Source organism: Muntiacus reevesi, chromosome 3 (genome assembly GCF_963930625.1).
Source record: "Muntiacus reevesi chromosome 3, mMunRee1.1, whole genome shotgun sequence".
NCBI lineage: Eukaryota > Metazoa > Chordata > Mammalia > Artiodactyla > Cervidae > Muntiacus > Muntiacus reevesi.
In genome coordinates this window covers 258,675,789-258,691,929 of record NC_089251.1, presented here as the reverse complement: position 1 = coordinate 258,691,929, position 16,141 = coordinate 258,675,789, and positions in this window count along the sequence as shown.

Here is a 16,141-nt window from a genome sequence, read left to right as displayed (position 1 = left end):
TTACAATGAATACCCAGGACTAGTCTCCTTTAGGTTGGATCTCCTTACAGTCCAAGGGACTCTCAAGAGTCTTCTTTGACACCACAGTTCAAAAGCATCACTTCTTTCGTGCTCAGCTTTCTTTATAGTCCAACTCTCACATCCATACATGGCCACTGGAAAAACCATACCCTTGACTAGATGGACCTTTGTTAACAAAGTAATGTCTCTGCCTTTTAATATGCTGTCTAGGTTGGTCATAACTTTCCTTCCAAAGCGTAAGCGTCTTTTAATTTCATGGCTGCAATCACCATCTGCAGTGATTTTGTAGCCCCCCAAAATAAAGTTTGCCACTGTTTCCACTGTTTCCCCATCTATTTGCCATGAAGTGATGGGACCAGATGCCATGATCTTAGTTTTCTGAATGTTCAGCTTTAAGCCAACTTTTTCACTCTCCTCTTTCACTTTCATCAAGAGACTCTGTAGTCCTTCTTCACTTTCTGCCATAAGTGTGGTGTCATCTGCATATCTGAGGTTATTGATATTTCTCCTGGCAATCTTTTTTTTTCATTTATTTTTATTAGTTGGAGGCTAATTACTTTACAATATTGTAGTGGTTTTTGCCATACATTGACATGAATCAGCCATGGATTTACATGTATTCCCCATCCCAATCCCCCCTCCTGCCTCCCTCTCCATCCCATCCCTCTGGGTCTTCCCAGTGCACCAGCCCTGAGCACTTGTATCATGCATCCAACCTGGGCTGGTGATCTGTTTCACCCTTGATAGTATACTTGTTTCAATGCTGTTCTCTCAGAACATCCCACCTTCGCCTTCTCCTACAGAGTCTAAAAGTCTGTTCTATATATCTGTGTCTCTTTTACTGTTTTGTATATAGGGTTATCATTACCATCTTTTTAAATTCCATATATATATATATATATATATATGTATATATATATATATATGTTAGTATACTGTATTGGTCTTTATCTTTCTGGCTTACTTCACTCTATATAATGGGCTCCAGTTTCATCCATCTCATTAGAACTGATTCAAAGGAATTCTTTTTAATGGTTGAGTAATATTCCATGGTGTATATGTACCACAGCTTCCTTATCCATTCGTCTGCTGATGGGCATCTAGGTTGCTTCTATGTCCTGGCTATTATAAACAGTGCTGCGATGAACATTGGGGTACACGTGTCTCTCTCAGATCTCCCGGCAATCTTGATTCCAGCTTGTGCTTTCTCCAGCCCAGCATTTGTCGTGATTCACTATGCATACAACTTAAATAAGCAGGGTGAAAATATACAACCTTGACATACTCCTTTTCCTATTTGGAACCAGTCTGTTGTTCCATGTCTAGTTCTAACTGTTGCTTCCTGACCTGCATGCAGGTTTCTCAAGAGGCAGGTCGGATGTTCTGGTATGCCCATCTCTTGAAGAATTTTCCACAGTTTATTGTGACCCACACAGTCAAAGGCTTTGGCATAGTTAAAGAGCAGAAATAGATGTGTTTCTGGAACTCTCTTGCTTTTTTGATGATCCAGCGGATATTGGCAATTTGATCTCTGGTTCCTCTGCCTTTTCTAAAACCAGTTTGAACATCTGGAAGTTCACGGTTCATGTATTACCAGAGCCTGGCTTGGAGAATGTTAAGCATTACTTTACTAGCGTGTGAGATGAGTAGTGCATTTTAAGCTTTTGTCAAATTATCTTCCTCTGTTATTGTTGTTGTTGTTCAATCACTGAACTAGGTTCAACTCTTTGCCACCTCATAGACTGCAGCACACCAGGCTCTTCTGTCCTTTACTGTCTCTTAGTTTGCTCAAATTCATGTCCATTGAGTCGGTAATGCTATCCAACTATCTCATTCTTTGCTTCCACCTTCTCCTTTTGCCTTCAATCTTTCCCACTTTCAGCGTCTTTTTCCAGTGAGTTGGCCCTTTGCATCAGGTGGCCAAATACTGGAGCTTCAGCTTCAGCAGGATTCGTTCCAGGAAATATTTAGGGTTGATTTCCTTTAGGAATGACTGGTTTGATATTCTTGCTGGCCAAGGGACTCTGAAGTCTCCAGCACCATGATTCAAAAGCACCAATTCTTCTCTTCCTCTGTGCTTCCCTCCATTTTAGCACTTTTCTTTTTTGGTAACACTTGAAATATTTACTAATTAAGACAACCAACACTTTTACTTTTATTTGCATTTATTTTCTGCGGCATTTATTCCCGGACCTTAAGTTTTTGTTTCTTCAGTTTCTTCTGGGATATCTTTTAGAAAATAATGTCTATCACTGTTTCCATTGTTTCCTCATCTATATGCCACGAAGTGATGGGACTGGATGCCATAATCTTAGTTTTTTGAATGTTGAATTTAAACCAGCTTTTTTCACTCTCCTCTTTCACTTTCATCAAGAGCCTCTTTAGTTCCTCTTCACTTTGTGGTATAAGGGTGGTATAATCTTCATATCTGAGGTTATTGATATTTCTCCCTGCAATCTTGATTGGGGGAGAATGTATACATACATGTGTATGGTTGAGTCCCTTTGTTGTTCATGTGAAACTATCATAACATTGCAAATGACCTATACCCCAGTACAAAATAAAAAGTTAAAAAAATAATATCTCTTTACCTGTCACTCCCCTTTAATGAAATATAAATTTCTTGAAAGCAGGTCTTTCTTTATTCAACTTTATATGCACGGTACTTAATATAGTGCCTGAAAGTGAAAGTGGCTCAGTCGTGCCTGACTCTTTGCGAACTCATGGACTATACAGTCCATGAAATTCTCTAGGCCAGAATACTGAAGTGGGTAGCCTTTCCCTTCTTCAGGGGATCTTCCCAACCTAGGGATTGAACCCAAGTCTCCCACATTACAGATGGATTCATTACCAGCTGAGCCATGAGGGAAGCCAAGTATAGTGCCTAGGAAGAATTAGCAACAATCTTCCTAAATTGTCTAGAATTGCTCATGGTAAACAAACTGGAATATAGAGATTTTTGGGTAATGCTTGGTTGGAAATGTTATGTTTTCTGTGTAATCCTCTCAGTGTAAAACACATCTCTTAATTTAACTGGCTCGTTCTATGAAAGTAAAGCATTTCTCACAAAAATAACTTGTCTGTTATATTGAACCAGAGAGCATCTGGTGTATAGTAGGACTTGGGGGACTGGACTAGAGGTCTTGGGCCTTTGTTTTTTCACCTGTGTGTTATGATTACATATATCCCTGAAATTATTAGTGAAGGTTGATACTGGGTGAGATCTGAGTCCTTTGAATCTGAATTATCAATCTAACCCTTTATATTATCTTAAATTCCAATATGTATTGATTTCTATGACAGCCCTTCTCAAAGTTCATCCTATTAATTGATTTAATCATTTAATGTCCCTCAGAAGACATAAGAAGCAGGATTTTGTCTTGGTAAAGGCTTAACATATGTGGATAAAAATCTGAACACTCAAAAGTAAATTAATTCACCCTTTTCTCGGATCTCAAGACTCTCAACCCAGAAGCAAACAACTATATTCTGTGTGTCATTATGTACATACAAACAAATCTTAATGAAGCATTTAGTGTTCGTTTTCACTGAGAAATATGTCTTGAAGATCATTCCATATGAGCTCACTGTAATTTAATTTAGTTTTTAACTGCACATGTATAGTGTGTAATGCTGTAATTACCATAATTTATGCAACTAGTCTTACATTTATGAATTTTTACATTTGTTAGAAAAATTCTATAATAAGCATCTATTTAAATAGATTCCTAGATTAAAGAGTTGCTGATTTTATTTTCAACTTATAGATATCATCATGTTTCCCTGAAAACAGTCACACAAGTTTATCCTCTCACAAGTGGAGATTTGGTAATGTATGTGTCTGAATAGATACTTCTCATGGGTTGTGTTTCAAGTAACAGCTAAAACTAGTTTTTTTCTTTTTTCTTTTTTTTTGCTTCAGAGATAATATAGATTCTTTTCTCCCAATTTTCTTGCTGATTTTTTTTTTTTTTTCATTTTGTGTTTTGAAACTTTTACTCTGCTAAATTTAAGCAAAATCACTGGATAACTTTCTGTTGCATGTATTTATTATATAAGCTTAGGGGAAGAATAAGAGGAAAGTAGTGGCCAAAGTGATTATGGACTAACCAGCAAAATATTTTTGTCTCCTTAAAAATCAAAGTAATATTTAACAACAATAACAAACATGTTATATGCAGTATGAAATATACCATAAATTAAAAATAATCTTGAACTTGTCAGTCTATGTACAAAAGCATTAATACACTTGATCTGAGCCTGCTATCTTGTTAGAGAAACCTGCTTTCAAGATTCTCTCATGACTGGAATCTAGGTACTTGGCAGCTGAGCCATTCACAAACTGATTACGTGGATTCACTGTGCCTAGATTGTTTGTAAAAACAATGGTTATGCTGGATACATGGTTTCTATCTTGGTGTCTGGGATTTTGATATGTGCTAGCGAGCAGGTGCTATCTGATTAACTACCATAAATTGTGTTCCCCTATAATTCCTATGTCAAAATCCTAAACCTAGTTCCTCAAAATGCCACCATATTTGGAGAAAGGGTGACTAAGTTAAAATGAGATAACTAAAACAGGCTCTAATTTAATATGACTGATATCCTTATGAGAAGAGATATAGACAGGCACAGAGGGCAGATAATATGAAGACATAGGTCTCAGTTCAGTTCAGTCATGTCTGACTCTTTGCAACTCCATGGACTGCAGCATGCCAGGCTTCTCTGTCCATCACCAACTCCCAGAGCTTGCTCAAACTCATGTCTGTTGAGTTGGTGATGACATGCAACCATCTTATCCTCTGTCATCCCCTTCTCCTGCCTTCAGTCTTTCCCAGCATCAGTGTCTTTTCAGATGAGTCAGGTCTTTGCATCAGGTGGCCAAAGTATTGGAGTTCCAGCTTCAGCATCAGTCCTTCCAGTGAACACCCAGGATTGATCTCCTTTAGGATGGACTGGTTGGATCTCCTTGCAGTCCAAGGGACTCTCAAGAGTCTTCTTCAACAGCACAGTTCAAAAGCATCAGTTCTTTGGCACTCAGCTTTCTTTATAGTCCAACTCTCACATCCATACATGACTACTGGAAAAGCTATAGCTTTGACTAGATGGAACTTTGTTGACAAAGTAATGTCTCTGCTGTTTAATAAGCTGTCTGAGTTGGTCATAACTTTTCTTCTAAGGAGCAAACGACTTTAATTTTATGGCTGCAGTCACCATCTCAGTGATTTTGGAGCCCAAGAAAATAAAGTCTCTTATTGTTTCCACTATTTCCCCGTCTATTTGCCATGAAGTTATGGGACTGGATGCCATGATCTTAGTTTTCCTAATGTTGAATTTTAAGCCAACTTCTTCACTCTCCTCTTTCACTTTCATCAAGAGGTTCTTTAGTTCTTCACTTTGTGCCATAAGGGTGGTGTCATCTGCATATCTGAGGTTACTGATATTTTCCCAGTAATCTTGATTCCAGCTTGTGCTTCATCCAGTCCAGCATTTCTCATGATGTACTCTGCATATCAGTTAAATAAGCAGAGTGACAATATACAGCCTTCACATACTCCTTTCCCAATTTGAAACCAGTCTTTTGTTCTGTGTCCCTTAACTATCAGTTCTGTTCAGTTTTTAAAGAAATATGTAAAATAATGATATGAAAAACAAATATAAGGAGAGTAAACTATAGGGTGGTTATAATGTGTTTGAATTTAGAGAGAATCAAATTTAGTCATATCTATTTAGGAAGTTATGTATGTATCTCATTGTGAACACAAATCAAAAGAGAAAGGGATCCAAGTACTGAACACAGTTGAATTATATTAAATTATAAGAGAATAGAGTAAAATGAAAAATGATCTATAAAACAACTGGAAAGCAATGAACAATATGGCAGTAATTACATAACTATCAATGCTATGTGTGTTAAGTTACTTCAGTCATGTCCAACTCTTTTGACCCCATGTACTGGAGCCCACCAGGCTCCTCTGTCCATGGGATTCTCCAGGCAAGAATACTGGAGTGGGTTGCTATTTCCTTCTCCAGGGGATCTTCCCTACCCCGGGATTGAACCTGCATTTCTTGAGTCACTTGCATTGGCCACCAAGTTCTTTCCCACGAATGCCACCCAGGAAGCTGGCCTATCAATAGTTACTTTAAATGTAAATAGAGTAAATACTTCAATCAGAAATATAGAGTGCCTAAGTTGATGAAAAAGCAAGATCATGTATATGTCAGTCTACAAGAGACTTACTTCAGATTTAAAGACACACACAAAGTTGGCAGATGGAAAAGACATTTCAAGAAAAATGGAAAGAAGGTCGATTAACTATCAGACAAAATAGACTTTACTAAAACAATGATGGTACACGAGACAAATAAGTATATACTATAAAGGGATCAATCTAACAGAGACATAATAATTGTAAATATATGTACGCCCAATATAGGAGCACCTATGTTGTACACGAGGTAGTGAACAAAGCCATCACAAAGAAAAAGAAAAGCAAGAAGACAAAGTGGTTGTCTGAGGAGGCTTTCAGAATAGCTGAAGAAAGAAGAGAAGAAAAAAGGAAGGGAGAAAGGGAAAGTCAATGCAGAGTTCCAGAGAATAGCAAGCAGAGACAAGGCCTTCTTCAATGAACAATGCAATGGATTAGAAGAAAGCAAAAGAAGGGAAAAGACTAGAGATCTCTTCAAGAAAGTTGGAAATATCAAAGGAACATTTCATCCAAACATTGTGCCATTTCATAGGCACAATAAAGGACAGAAATGGTAAAGACATAACAGAAGCAGAAGAGATCAAGAGGAGATGGAAAGAATACACAGAAGAACTGCACAAAAAAGATCTTAATGACCCAGATAACCACGATGGTGTGGTCATTCACCCAGAGCCAGACATTCTGGAGTGTGGAGTCAAGTGGGCGTTAGGTAGCACTATTGTCAATAAAGCTAGTGGAGGTGATGGAATTACAGCAGAGCTTTTTAAAATCCTAAAAGATGATTCCATCAAAGTATTGCACTCGATATGTCAGCAAATTTGGAAAACCCAACAGTTGAAAGCAGATGTTAGCAATAGGAGATATTGACAGTCAGTCAGTCAGTTCAGTCACTCAGTCATGTCCGATGCTTTGTGACGGCATGAACTACAGCACGCCAGGCTTCCCTATCCATCACTAGCTCCTGGAGTTTACCCTAACTCATGTCCATTGAGTTGGTGATGCCATCTAACCTTATCCTCTGGTGTCCCCTGCCTTCAGTCTTTTCCAACATTGGGGTCTTTTCACATGAGTCAGCTCTTTGCATCAGGTGGGCAAAGTATTGGAGCTTCAGCTTCAACATCAGTCCTTCCAATGAACACCCAGGGCTGATTTCCTTTAGGATAGACTGATTGGATCTCCCTGTAGTCCAAGGGGCTCTCAAGTGTCTTCTTCAACACCACAGTTCAAAAGCATCAATTCTTCGGCGCTCAGCTTTCTTCACAGTCCAACTCTCACATTCATACATGACCACTGGAAAAACCATAGCCTTGACTAGACGGACCTTTGTTGGCAAAGTAATGTCTCTGTTTTTTACTATGTTGTCTAGGTTGGTCATAACTTTCCTTCCAAGGAGTAAGTATCTTTTAATTTCATGGTTGCAATCACCATCTGCAGTGATTTTGGAGCCCCCCAAAATAAAGTCAGCCACTGCTTCCACTGTTTCCCATCTATTTCCCATGAAGTGATGGGACCAAATGCCATGATCTTAGTTTTCTGAATGTTGAGCTTCAAGCCAACTTTTTCACTCTCCTCTTTCACTTTCATCAAGAAATTTTTAGTTCTTCCTCACTTTCTGTCATAAGGGTGGTGTCATCTGCATATCTGAGGTTACTGATATTTCTCCTGGCAATCTTGATTCCAGCTTCTGCTTCCTCCAGCCCAGCATTTATTATGATGTATTCTGCTTATAAATTAAGTAAGCAGGGTGACAATATGCAGTCTTGACGTACTCCTTTTCCTATTTGGAACCAGTCTGTTTTTCCATGTCCAGTTCTGACTGTTGCTTCCTGACCTGCATACAGATTTCTCAAGAGGCAGGTCAGGTGTTCTGGTATGCCCATCTCTTGAAGAATTTTCCACAGTTATTTGTGACCCACACAGTCAAAGGCTTTGGCATAGTCAATAAAGCAGAAATAGATGTTTTTCTGGAATTCTCTTGCATTTTTAATGATGCAGCGAATGTTGGCAATTTGATCTCTGGTTCCTCTGCCTTTTCTAAAACCAGCTTGAACATCTGGAAGTTCACGGTTCATGTATTGCTGAAGCCAGGCTTGGAGAATTTTGAGCATTACTTTAGTAGTATGTGAGATGAGTGCAGTTGTGCGGTAGTTTGAGCATTCTTTGGCATTGCGCTTCTTTGAGATTGGAATGAAAACTGACCCTTTCCAGTCCTGTGGCCGCTGCTGAGTTTTCCAAATTTGCTGACATATTGAGTGCAGCACTTTCTCAACATCATCCTTTAGGATTTGTAATGGCTTAACTGGATTTCCATCACTTCCACTAGGTTTGTTTGTATTGATACTTTGTAAGACCCACTTGACTTCACATTCCAGGATGTCCTGGCTCTAGGTGAGTTATCACACCATCGTGATTATCTGGGTCATGAAGATCTTTTCTTTATCATCCCTCTGTGTATTCTTGCCACCTCTTCTTAAAATCTTCTGCTTCTCTTAGGTCCATACCATTTCTGTCCTTTATTGAGACTATCTTTGCATGAAATATTCCCTTGGTATCTGTACTTTTCTTTAAGAGATCTCTAGTCTTTCATATATTGGAGAAGGAAATGGCAACCCACTCCAGTGTTCTTGCGTGGAGAATCCTAGGGAAAGGGGAGCCTGGTGGGCTGCCATCTGTGGGGTCGCACAGAGTCAGACACGACTGATGTGACTTAGCAGCCTCAGCATCAGTCTTTCCTATTGTATTTTTTCCCTTTATTTCTTTGCATTGACAGTCATATGACAATAATCAGAGATTTTAATACCCTATTATATCAATGGATAGCTCATCCAGAAAGAAAGTATGTTAGGAAATCCTGGCCTTAAACAACACATGGGATCATATTGATTTAATATATCTATAGAGCAATGCACATTCTTTTCAATTGTGGTTGAAGCATTCTTCAGGATAGATCATGTGGTAGGCCCAAAATTTAAGAAGACTACAGTCATCTAATGCATCTTGACACACTATGGAATGAGAAATCAACTACAATAAACACAAACACATGGAGGCTAAATAGTATGCTACCAAACAATGGATCACTGAAGAAATCAAAAGGAGTTTAAAAGATACCTGGAGATAAATGACAGTGAAAACACAATGATTCAAAATATATGGGTCACAGGATAAACTGTGTAGGAGTGAAGTTTATAGCAAGCCTACCTCAGGAGACAAGTAGTGTCAGATAAAAAACCTAACATACCTAAAGGATCTAGAAAAATAGCAAAGCCTAAGGTTAGTGGAAGGAAAGAAATGTTAAAGGTCGAAGCAGAAATAAATGAAACAGAGAGTTAAAAAAACAGCAATGAAACTAAAGCTGGTTCTTAGAAAAAATGAATAAAATTGATTAATCTTTAGCCAGATTAATAAAGAAAATAAATAAAGGTGAAAAAAAAAGAAGTTATAATGTGTACTAGAGAAATACAAAGGATCATAAAAATTATTACAAACAAATTAATCAATTTATACACCAGTAAAAGGGACAACATATAAGAAATGAACAAATTACTAGAAATATACAATTTCCCAAGACAGATTCAGAAAAAAGTAGAAAATATGAACAGACCAATTCCTAGTAATTAAATTGAACCAGTAATCCATACACTCTATATGGATAAAAGACCAAGACAAGAAAGCTTAAGAGGTGAACTTTATCAAAATTTTGAAAGAAAAATTTAACACTTTTCTTTCTTAAACTATTCCAAAACGTGGAAGAAGAAAGAATGCTTCTGAAACTATCCTACAATGTTGTGCATGCATGATGAGTCATGTCCGACTCTGCGACCATGGACTGTAGCCTGCCAGGCTCCTCTGTCCGTGTGATTTTCCCAACAAAAATACTGTAAAGTGAAATTGTTAGTCACTCAGTTGTGTCTGACTCTTTGCGACCCCATAGACTGTAACCTGCCAGGTTCCTCTGTCCATGGGATATTCCAGGCATAAATACTGGAGTGGGTTGGTATTTCTTCTCCAGGGAGTCTTCCTGACCCAGGGATTGAACCCATGTCTCCTATATTGCAGGCAGATTTTTTTTACCATTTGAGCCACAAGGAAAACCCAAGAATACTGGACGGGATGCAATTTCTTCCTTCAAGGGATCTTCCCAACTTAGGAGTTGAACCAGTGTCTGCTGCCTTGGTAGGTGGATTCTTTACCTCTGAGCCACCTGGGAGTCCATTCTACAAGGTTAGTGTCACTCTGATACCAAAACCAGAAAAAGACATTGCAAGGAAAATTACAGGCCTATAATCACTGATTCCCAGGTGGTGCATGGGTTAAGAATCTGCCTGCCAATGCAGGAGATGTGGGTTCCACCCCTAGGTCAGGAAGATCCCCTGGAAATGGCAACCCATTCCAGAACTCTTATGTGGAAAATCCTATGGACAGGGGAGCCTGGCAGGCTGCAGTCCATGGGGTCGCAAAGAATTGGATACAACTGAACACACATGCATACAATTACTGATGAAAAGGCTGCATAAATTCAAGATACCAGGAAACCTAATTCAATAATATGTTAAAAGAACTGTAAAACATAATAAAGTGGGTTTTATCTCAGGGATGCAAGGATGGTTCAATAGCCCAAAATCTGTGTGATAAAATACTTTATCAAATTGATGAAAAATCATTTGATCATTCTAATAGATGCAGACAAACCTTTTGACAATATTTAATATCCATTGGTAAAAATTCAACAATACAGGTACAGTGGGAACATATCTCAACATAATAAAGGCCATGTATGAGAAGCCAACAGCTAACATCATACCCAATGAAAAGCTTAAGGAATTTCCTCTAAGATCATGACATGATCTTAGAACATGACACTCTCATCACTATTATTCAGCATAATATTGGAATTTCTAGCACATCAATAAGAAAAACAAAAGGAATCCAAATTGTAAAGGAAGAAGTAAAATTGCCACTGTTTTGCAGATGACAATATATTGAAATTCCAAATATGCCACCCCCAAACCTATTAGAACTAGTAGATGCATTCAGTAAATTTATAGGATACAAAGTAAATGTAAGTCTGTCACATTTCTATACACTAGCATTATATCAGAAAGATAAATTAAGAAGCAATTGAATTTGCAATTGCATTAGTGTCATCAAATACCTAGGAATAAAACCATCCAAGGTTGTAAAATATATTCAGAAAACTATAACATTCATAAAATAAAGACAACAAAAACATGTGAAGATGTACCATGTATCATGCTCAAGAATATTGTTAAAAATGACCAAGTTACCTAAGGCAATCTACAGATTCAGTACTCTCTCGATCAAAATACCAGTGGTATTTTTTACAAAACTAGAGCAAGTAATTCTAAAATTTTTATGGAAATGCAAAAATTAAAAAAAAAAAAAACCCTAAAAAAAGCAAAAATGATCTTGAGAAAGAACAAGTCTGGAAGTATCACACTTTCTTACTTACTGAATGGGAGGAAATATTTTCAAATGATATATCTGATAAGAGGTTAATATAAAAAATATCCAAAAATCACATAACACAGCATTAAAAAAAAAAAAAAAAAAAAAGAAACACCTGACTAAAAAATGGGCAGAGGACCTAAATAAACATTTTTCCAAAGAAGAGATTTAACTGGCCAAGAGATACATTAAAAGATGCTCAAATTCAGTAATTATCAGGGAAATTCAAATCAAAGCCACAACAAAATATTACCTTACATCTGTCAGAATGGGTATTATAGAAAAGATAACAGATTTTTAGACGCTGTGGGAGAAGGCAAGGGTGGGATGGTCTGAGAGAACAGCATTGAAACAAGTGTATTATCAAGGGTGAAAGAGATCACCAGCCTAGGTTGGATGCATGAGACAAGTGCTCAGGGTTGGTGCACTGGGAAGACCCAGAGGGATGGGATGGAGAGGAAGGTGGGAGGGGGGATCAGAATGGGGAACACATGTAAATCCATGGCTGATTTATATCAATGTATGGCAAAAACCACTACAATATTGTAAAGTAATTAGCCTCCAACTAATAAAAATAAATGGAAAAAAAGATAACAAATAACAAGTGTTGATACGGATGTGGAGAAAAGCGAATCCTTTTGCACTGTTTGCAGAAAAGCAGAAATGTAAATTGGTGCAGCCACTATGGAAAACAATAGAGAAGTTCCTTAAAAAACCTTAAAATACAATGACCATATAATCCAGAAATTCCGTTTCTCGGTATTTTCCTAAAGAAATCAAAACCACTAATTTGAGAAGATAAATGCACCTTGGTGTTCATTGCACTATTATTTACAATAATCAAAATATGGATGCTATCTTTGACAGCTAAATGGATAAGAAAGACATGGAGTACATATACAGTTAGCCATAAAAAGTGAAATCTTGCCTTTTGCAGCAGTATGGATAGATAGAGAAGGTATAATGCTAAGTGAATGAGAAAGGACAAATATTGTATGATATTACTTATGTGTGAAATCTTAAAAAAAAAAAAAGAACCAACATAATGAAACACAAACAGTCATAGATACTGAGAACAAACAGGTAGTCGACAGAAGAGAGGAGAATGGCTTGAACTATTTGAGAAAAATTAAGAGGTACAGTGAGTTTCAACAAACTCTGGTAGATAGCGAAGGACAGGTAGCCTAGCATGCTGCAGTCCATGGGACTGCAAAGAGTCAGACATGACTGAGCAACGGAATGACAACAACAAAGAAGTACAAACTTCCAGTTACAAAATAAATGAGTCATGAAATATATGGCTATGAAATAGTCAATAATGATCTTTTTGCATGGTGACAGTAAACTTATCATGGTGATCATATTGTAATGTAAAGATATATCAAATCACTATGTTGTTGACTTGGAACTAACAGTTCCATATAGGTCAATTATACTAAATAAATACCAATGGATTAAGCTTGGTATGTACAGGATGCTTTCTTTTGATTTACATAAAATCAACTGATTAGGGACGTTAATATTTATAAAATCCCTTTACAAAAGTAGAACATAGAAAAATGTTTGACTGAATAATCAAGAGAAGGTGAGTATATGGTAAAAGATGACTATAATCACCTTTCTTTTAACTGTCTCAAGAAAATATTCCCTGAAGCTTACTCTATACACTAGGAAGACAATTTTGAAGAATATTGTTTAGCCGAGTCGATACATCAAGAAGCCATCACGCAGTGACCCGAAACATCTTAAAACAGGGGACACGTTTCACTGAAACATTTCCCATTACTCACCTCAAAGTTTGTATGAATGATAGTCCAGCTGTCATCTTGACATTCTGGAATCTGACTTTCTCCTCATATGAATTTAGACATAGTATCTTTGTGACATTCTTCAGTTCAGTTCAGTTGCTCAGTCGTGTCCGACTCTTTGCGACCCCATGAACTGCAACACGCCAGGCCTCCCTGTCCATCACACCTGGGCACAAATCTACATGAATTTTCAGTGATATAATGAAGAGATGGTCATAACAGAAAAATCAAGTGATACAATGCTTGCTTATTTTATATAATATGGAGTATTGAATAAAAATTACAACATAAGAATATTGAAGAATGGATTTTTATAATATGCTGCCAACATACATATGACTTCCTAAGTCACATCCAAAGTATGAGCAACCTGTCAAAGACTTTCCCTTTGCCTTTCTCATGAAGTTTGTATAATTCTTGGTTTACTGTCCTGCCTGAATGTTTAAGATACTTTAGAAAAGTGACTAGGTTTTGCCTATAATGCTTTATTAAAACTAACTTATTTTAATTGGAGGATAATTTCTTTACAATATTGTGGTGGTTTTTGCTATAATCAACATGAGTCACCCATGGGTGCACATGTGTCTCCCCATCCTGAACCCCTTCCCACCTCCTTTCCCATCCCATCCCTCTGGGTTGTCCCAGAGTACTGACTTTGAGTGCTCTGCTTCATGCATCAAACTTGCACTAGTCATCTATTTTACATATGGTAATATACCTCTTTCAATGCTATTCTCTTAAATCATCCCACCCTCACATTTTCCCACAGAGTTAAAAACCTGTTCTTTACATCTGTGTCTCTTTTGCTGCCTTGCATATAGGATCGTCATTACTGTCTTCATAAATTACCTATTATGTGTTAATATACTGTATTGTTGTTTCTCTCTCTGACTTACTTCAATCTGTATAATAGGCTCCAGTTTCATCCACCTCATTAGAACCAACTTAAATGTGTTCTCTTTTATAGCTGAGAAATATTCCATTGCGTATATGTACCAAAACTTCCTTATCCATTCATCTGCCAATGGACATCTAGTTTGCTTCCATATCTTAGTTATTGTAAACAGTGCTGCCATGAACATTGGGGTACCCGTGTCTCTTTAAATTCTGGTTCCTCGGTGTGTATACCCAGCAGTGGGATTTCTGGGTCATATGGCAGTTCTATTTCCAGTTTTTTAAGGAATCTCCACACAGTTCTCTATAGTGGCTATAACAGTTTGCATTCCCACCAACATATATAAGTGTCAGAGGGTTTCCTTTATTCCACACACTCTCCCACATTTATTGTTTGTACATTTTGATCATGGCCATTCTGACAGTCATGAGATGATACATCATTGTGATTTTTATTAGCATTTCATTAATAATGAGTGCTGTTGAGCATCTTTTCATGTGTTTATTGGCCATCTGTATGTCTTCTTTGGAGAGATGTTTGTTTAGTTCTTTGGCCCATTTTTTGATTGGGTTGCTTATTTTTCTTGTATTGAGATGCATGAGATGCTTGTATATTTTGGAGATTAATTCTGTGTCAGTTGCTTCATTTGCTATTATTTCCCCCCATTCTGAAGACTGCCTTTTCACCTTGCTCATAGTTTTCTTCATTGTGCAAAGCTTTTAGGTTAAATAAGGTCCTATTTGTTTATTTGTATTTCCATTACTCTGGGAGGTGGGTCATAGAGGATCTTGCTGTGATTTGTGTCAGAGTGTTCTGCCTATGTTTTCCTCTAAGAATTTTATAGTTTCTGGTCTTACATATAGATCTTTAATCTGTTTTGAGTTTGCTTTTGTGTATGGTGTTAGTAAGTGTTCTAGTTTCGTTCTTTTACACATGGCTGACCAGATTCCCCAGCACCACTTGTTAAAGAGGTTGTCTTTTGTCCATTGTATATTTTTGCCTCCTTTCTCAAAGAAAAGGTGTCAATAGGTGCCTGGATTTATTTCTGGGCTTTCCATTTTTTTCCATTGATCTATATTTCCATCTTTGTGCCAGTACCATACTGTCTTGATGACTGTAGCTTCATAGTATAGTCTGAAGTCAGGCAGGTTGATTCCTCCAGTTCCATTCTTCTTTCTCAAGATTGCTTTGGCTATTCAAGGTTTTTTTGTGTTTCCATACAAATTGTGAAATTATTTATTCTAGTTCTGTGAAAAAGCACCATTAGTAGCTTGATAGGTATTGCATTTATTCTATATATTGCTTTGGGAGTATACTAATTTTCACTATATCAATTTTTCCAATCTATGAACATGGCATATTTCTCTATTTGTGTCACTTTGTTTTTTTCATCAGTGTTTTATAGTTTTCTATATATAGGTCTGTTTCTTTAGGTAAATTTATTCCTAATATTTTATTCTTTACATTGCAGTGGTGAATGGAATCAGTTCCTTAATTTCTCTTGCTTTGTTTTTCATTGTTGATGTATAGGAATGCAAGGGATTTCTGTGTATTAATTTTATATTCTGCAACTTTACTATATTCATTGCTTAGCTCTAGTAATTTTCTGGTGGTATCTTTAGGATTTTCTATGTAGAGTATCATGTCATTTGCAAACAGGGAGAGTTTTGCTTCTTTTCCAACCTGGATTCCTTATATTTCTTTTTCTTCTCTGATTGCTGTGGCTAGGACTTCCAATA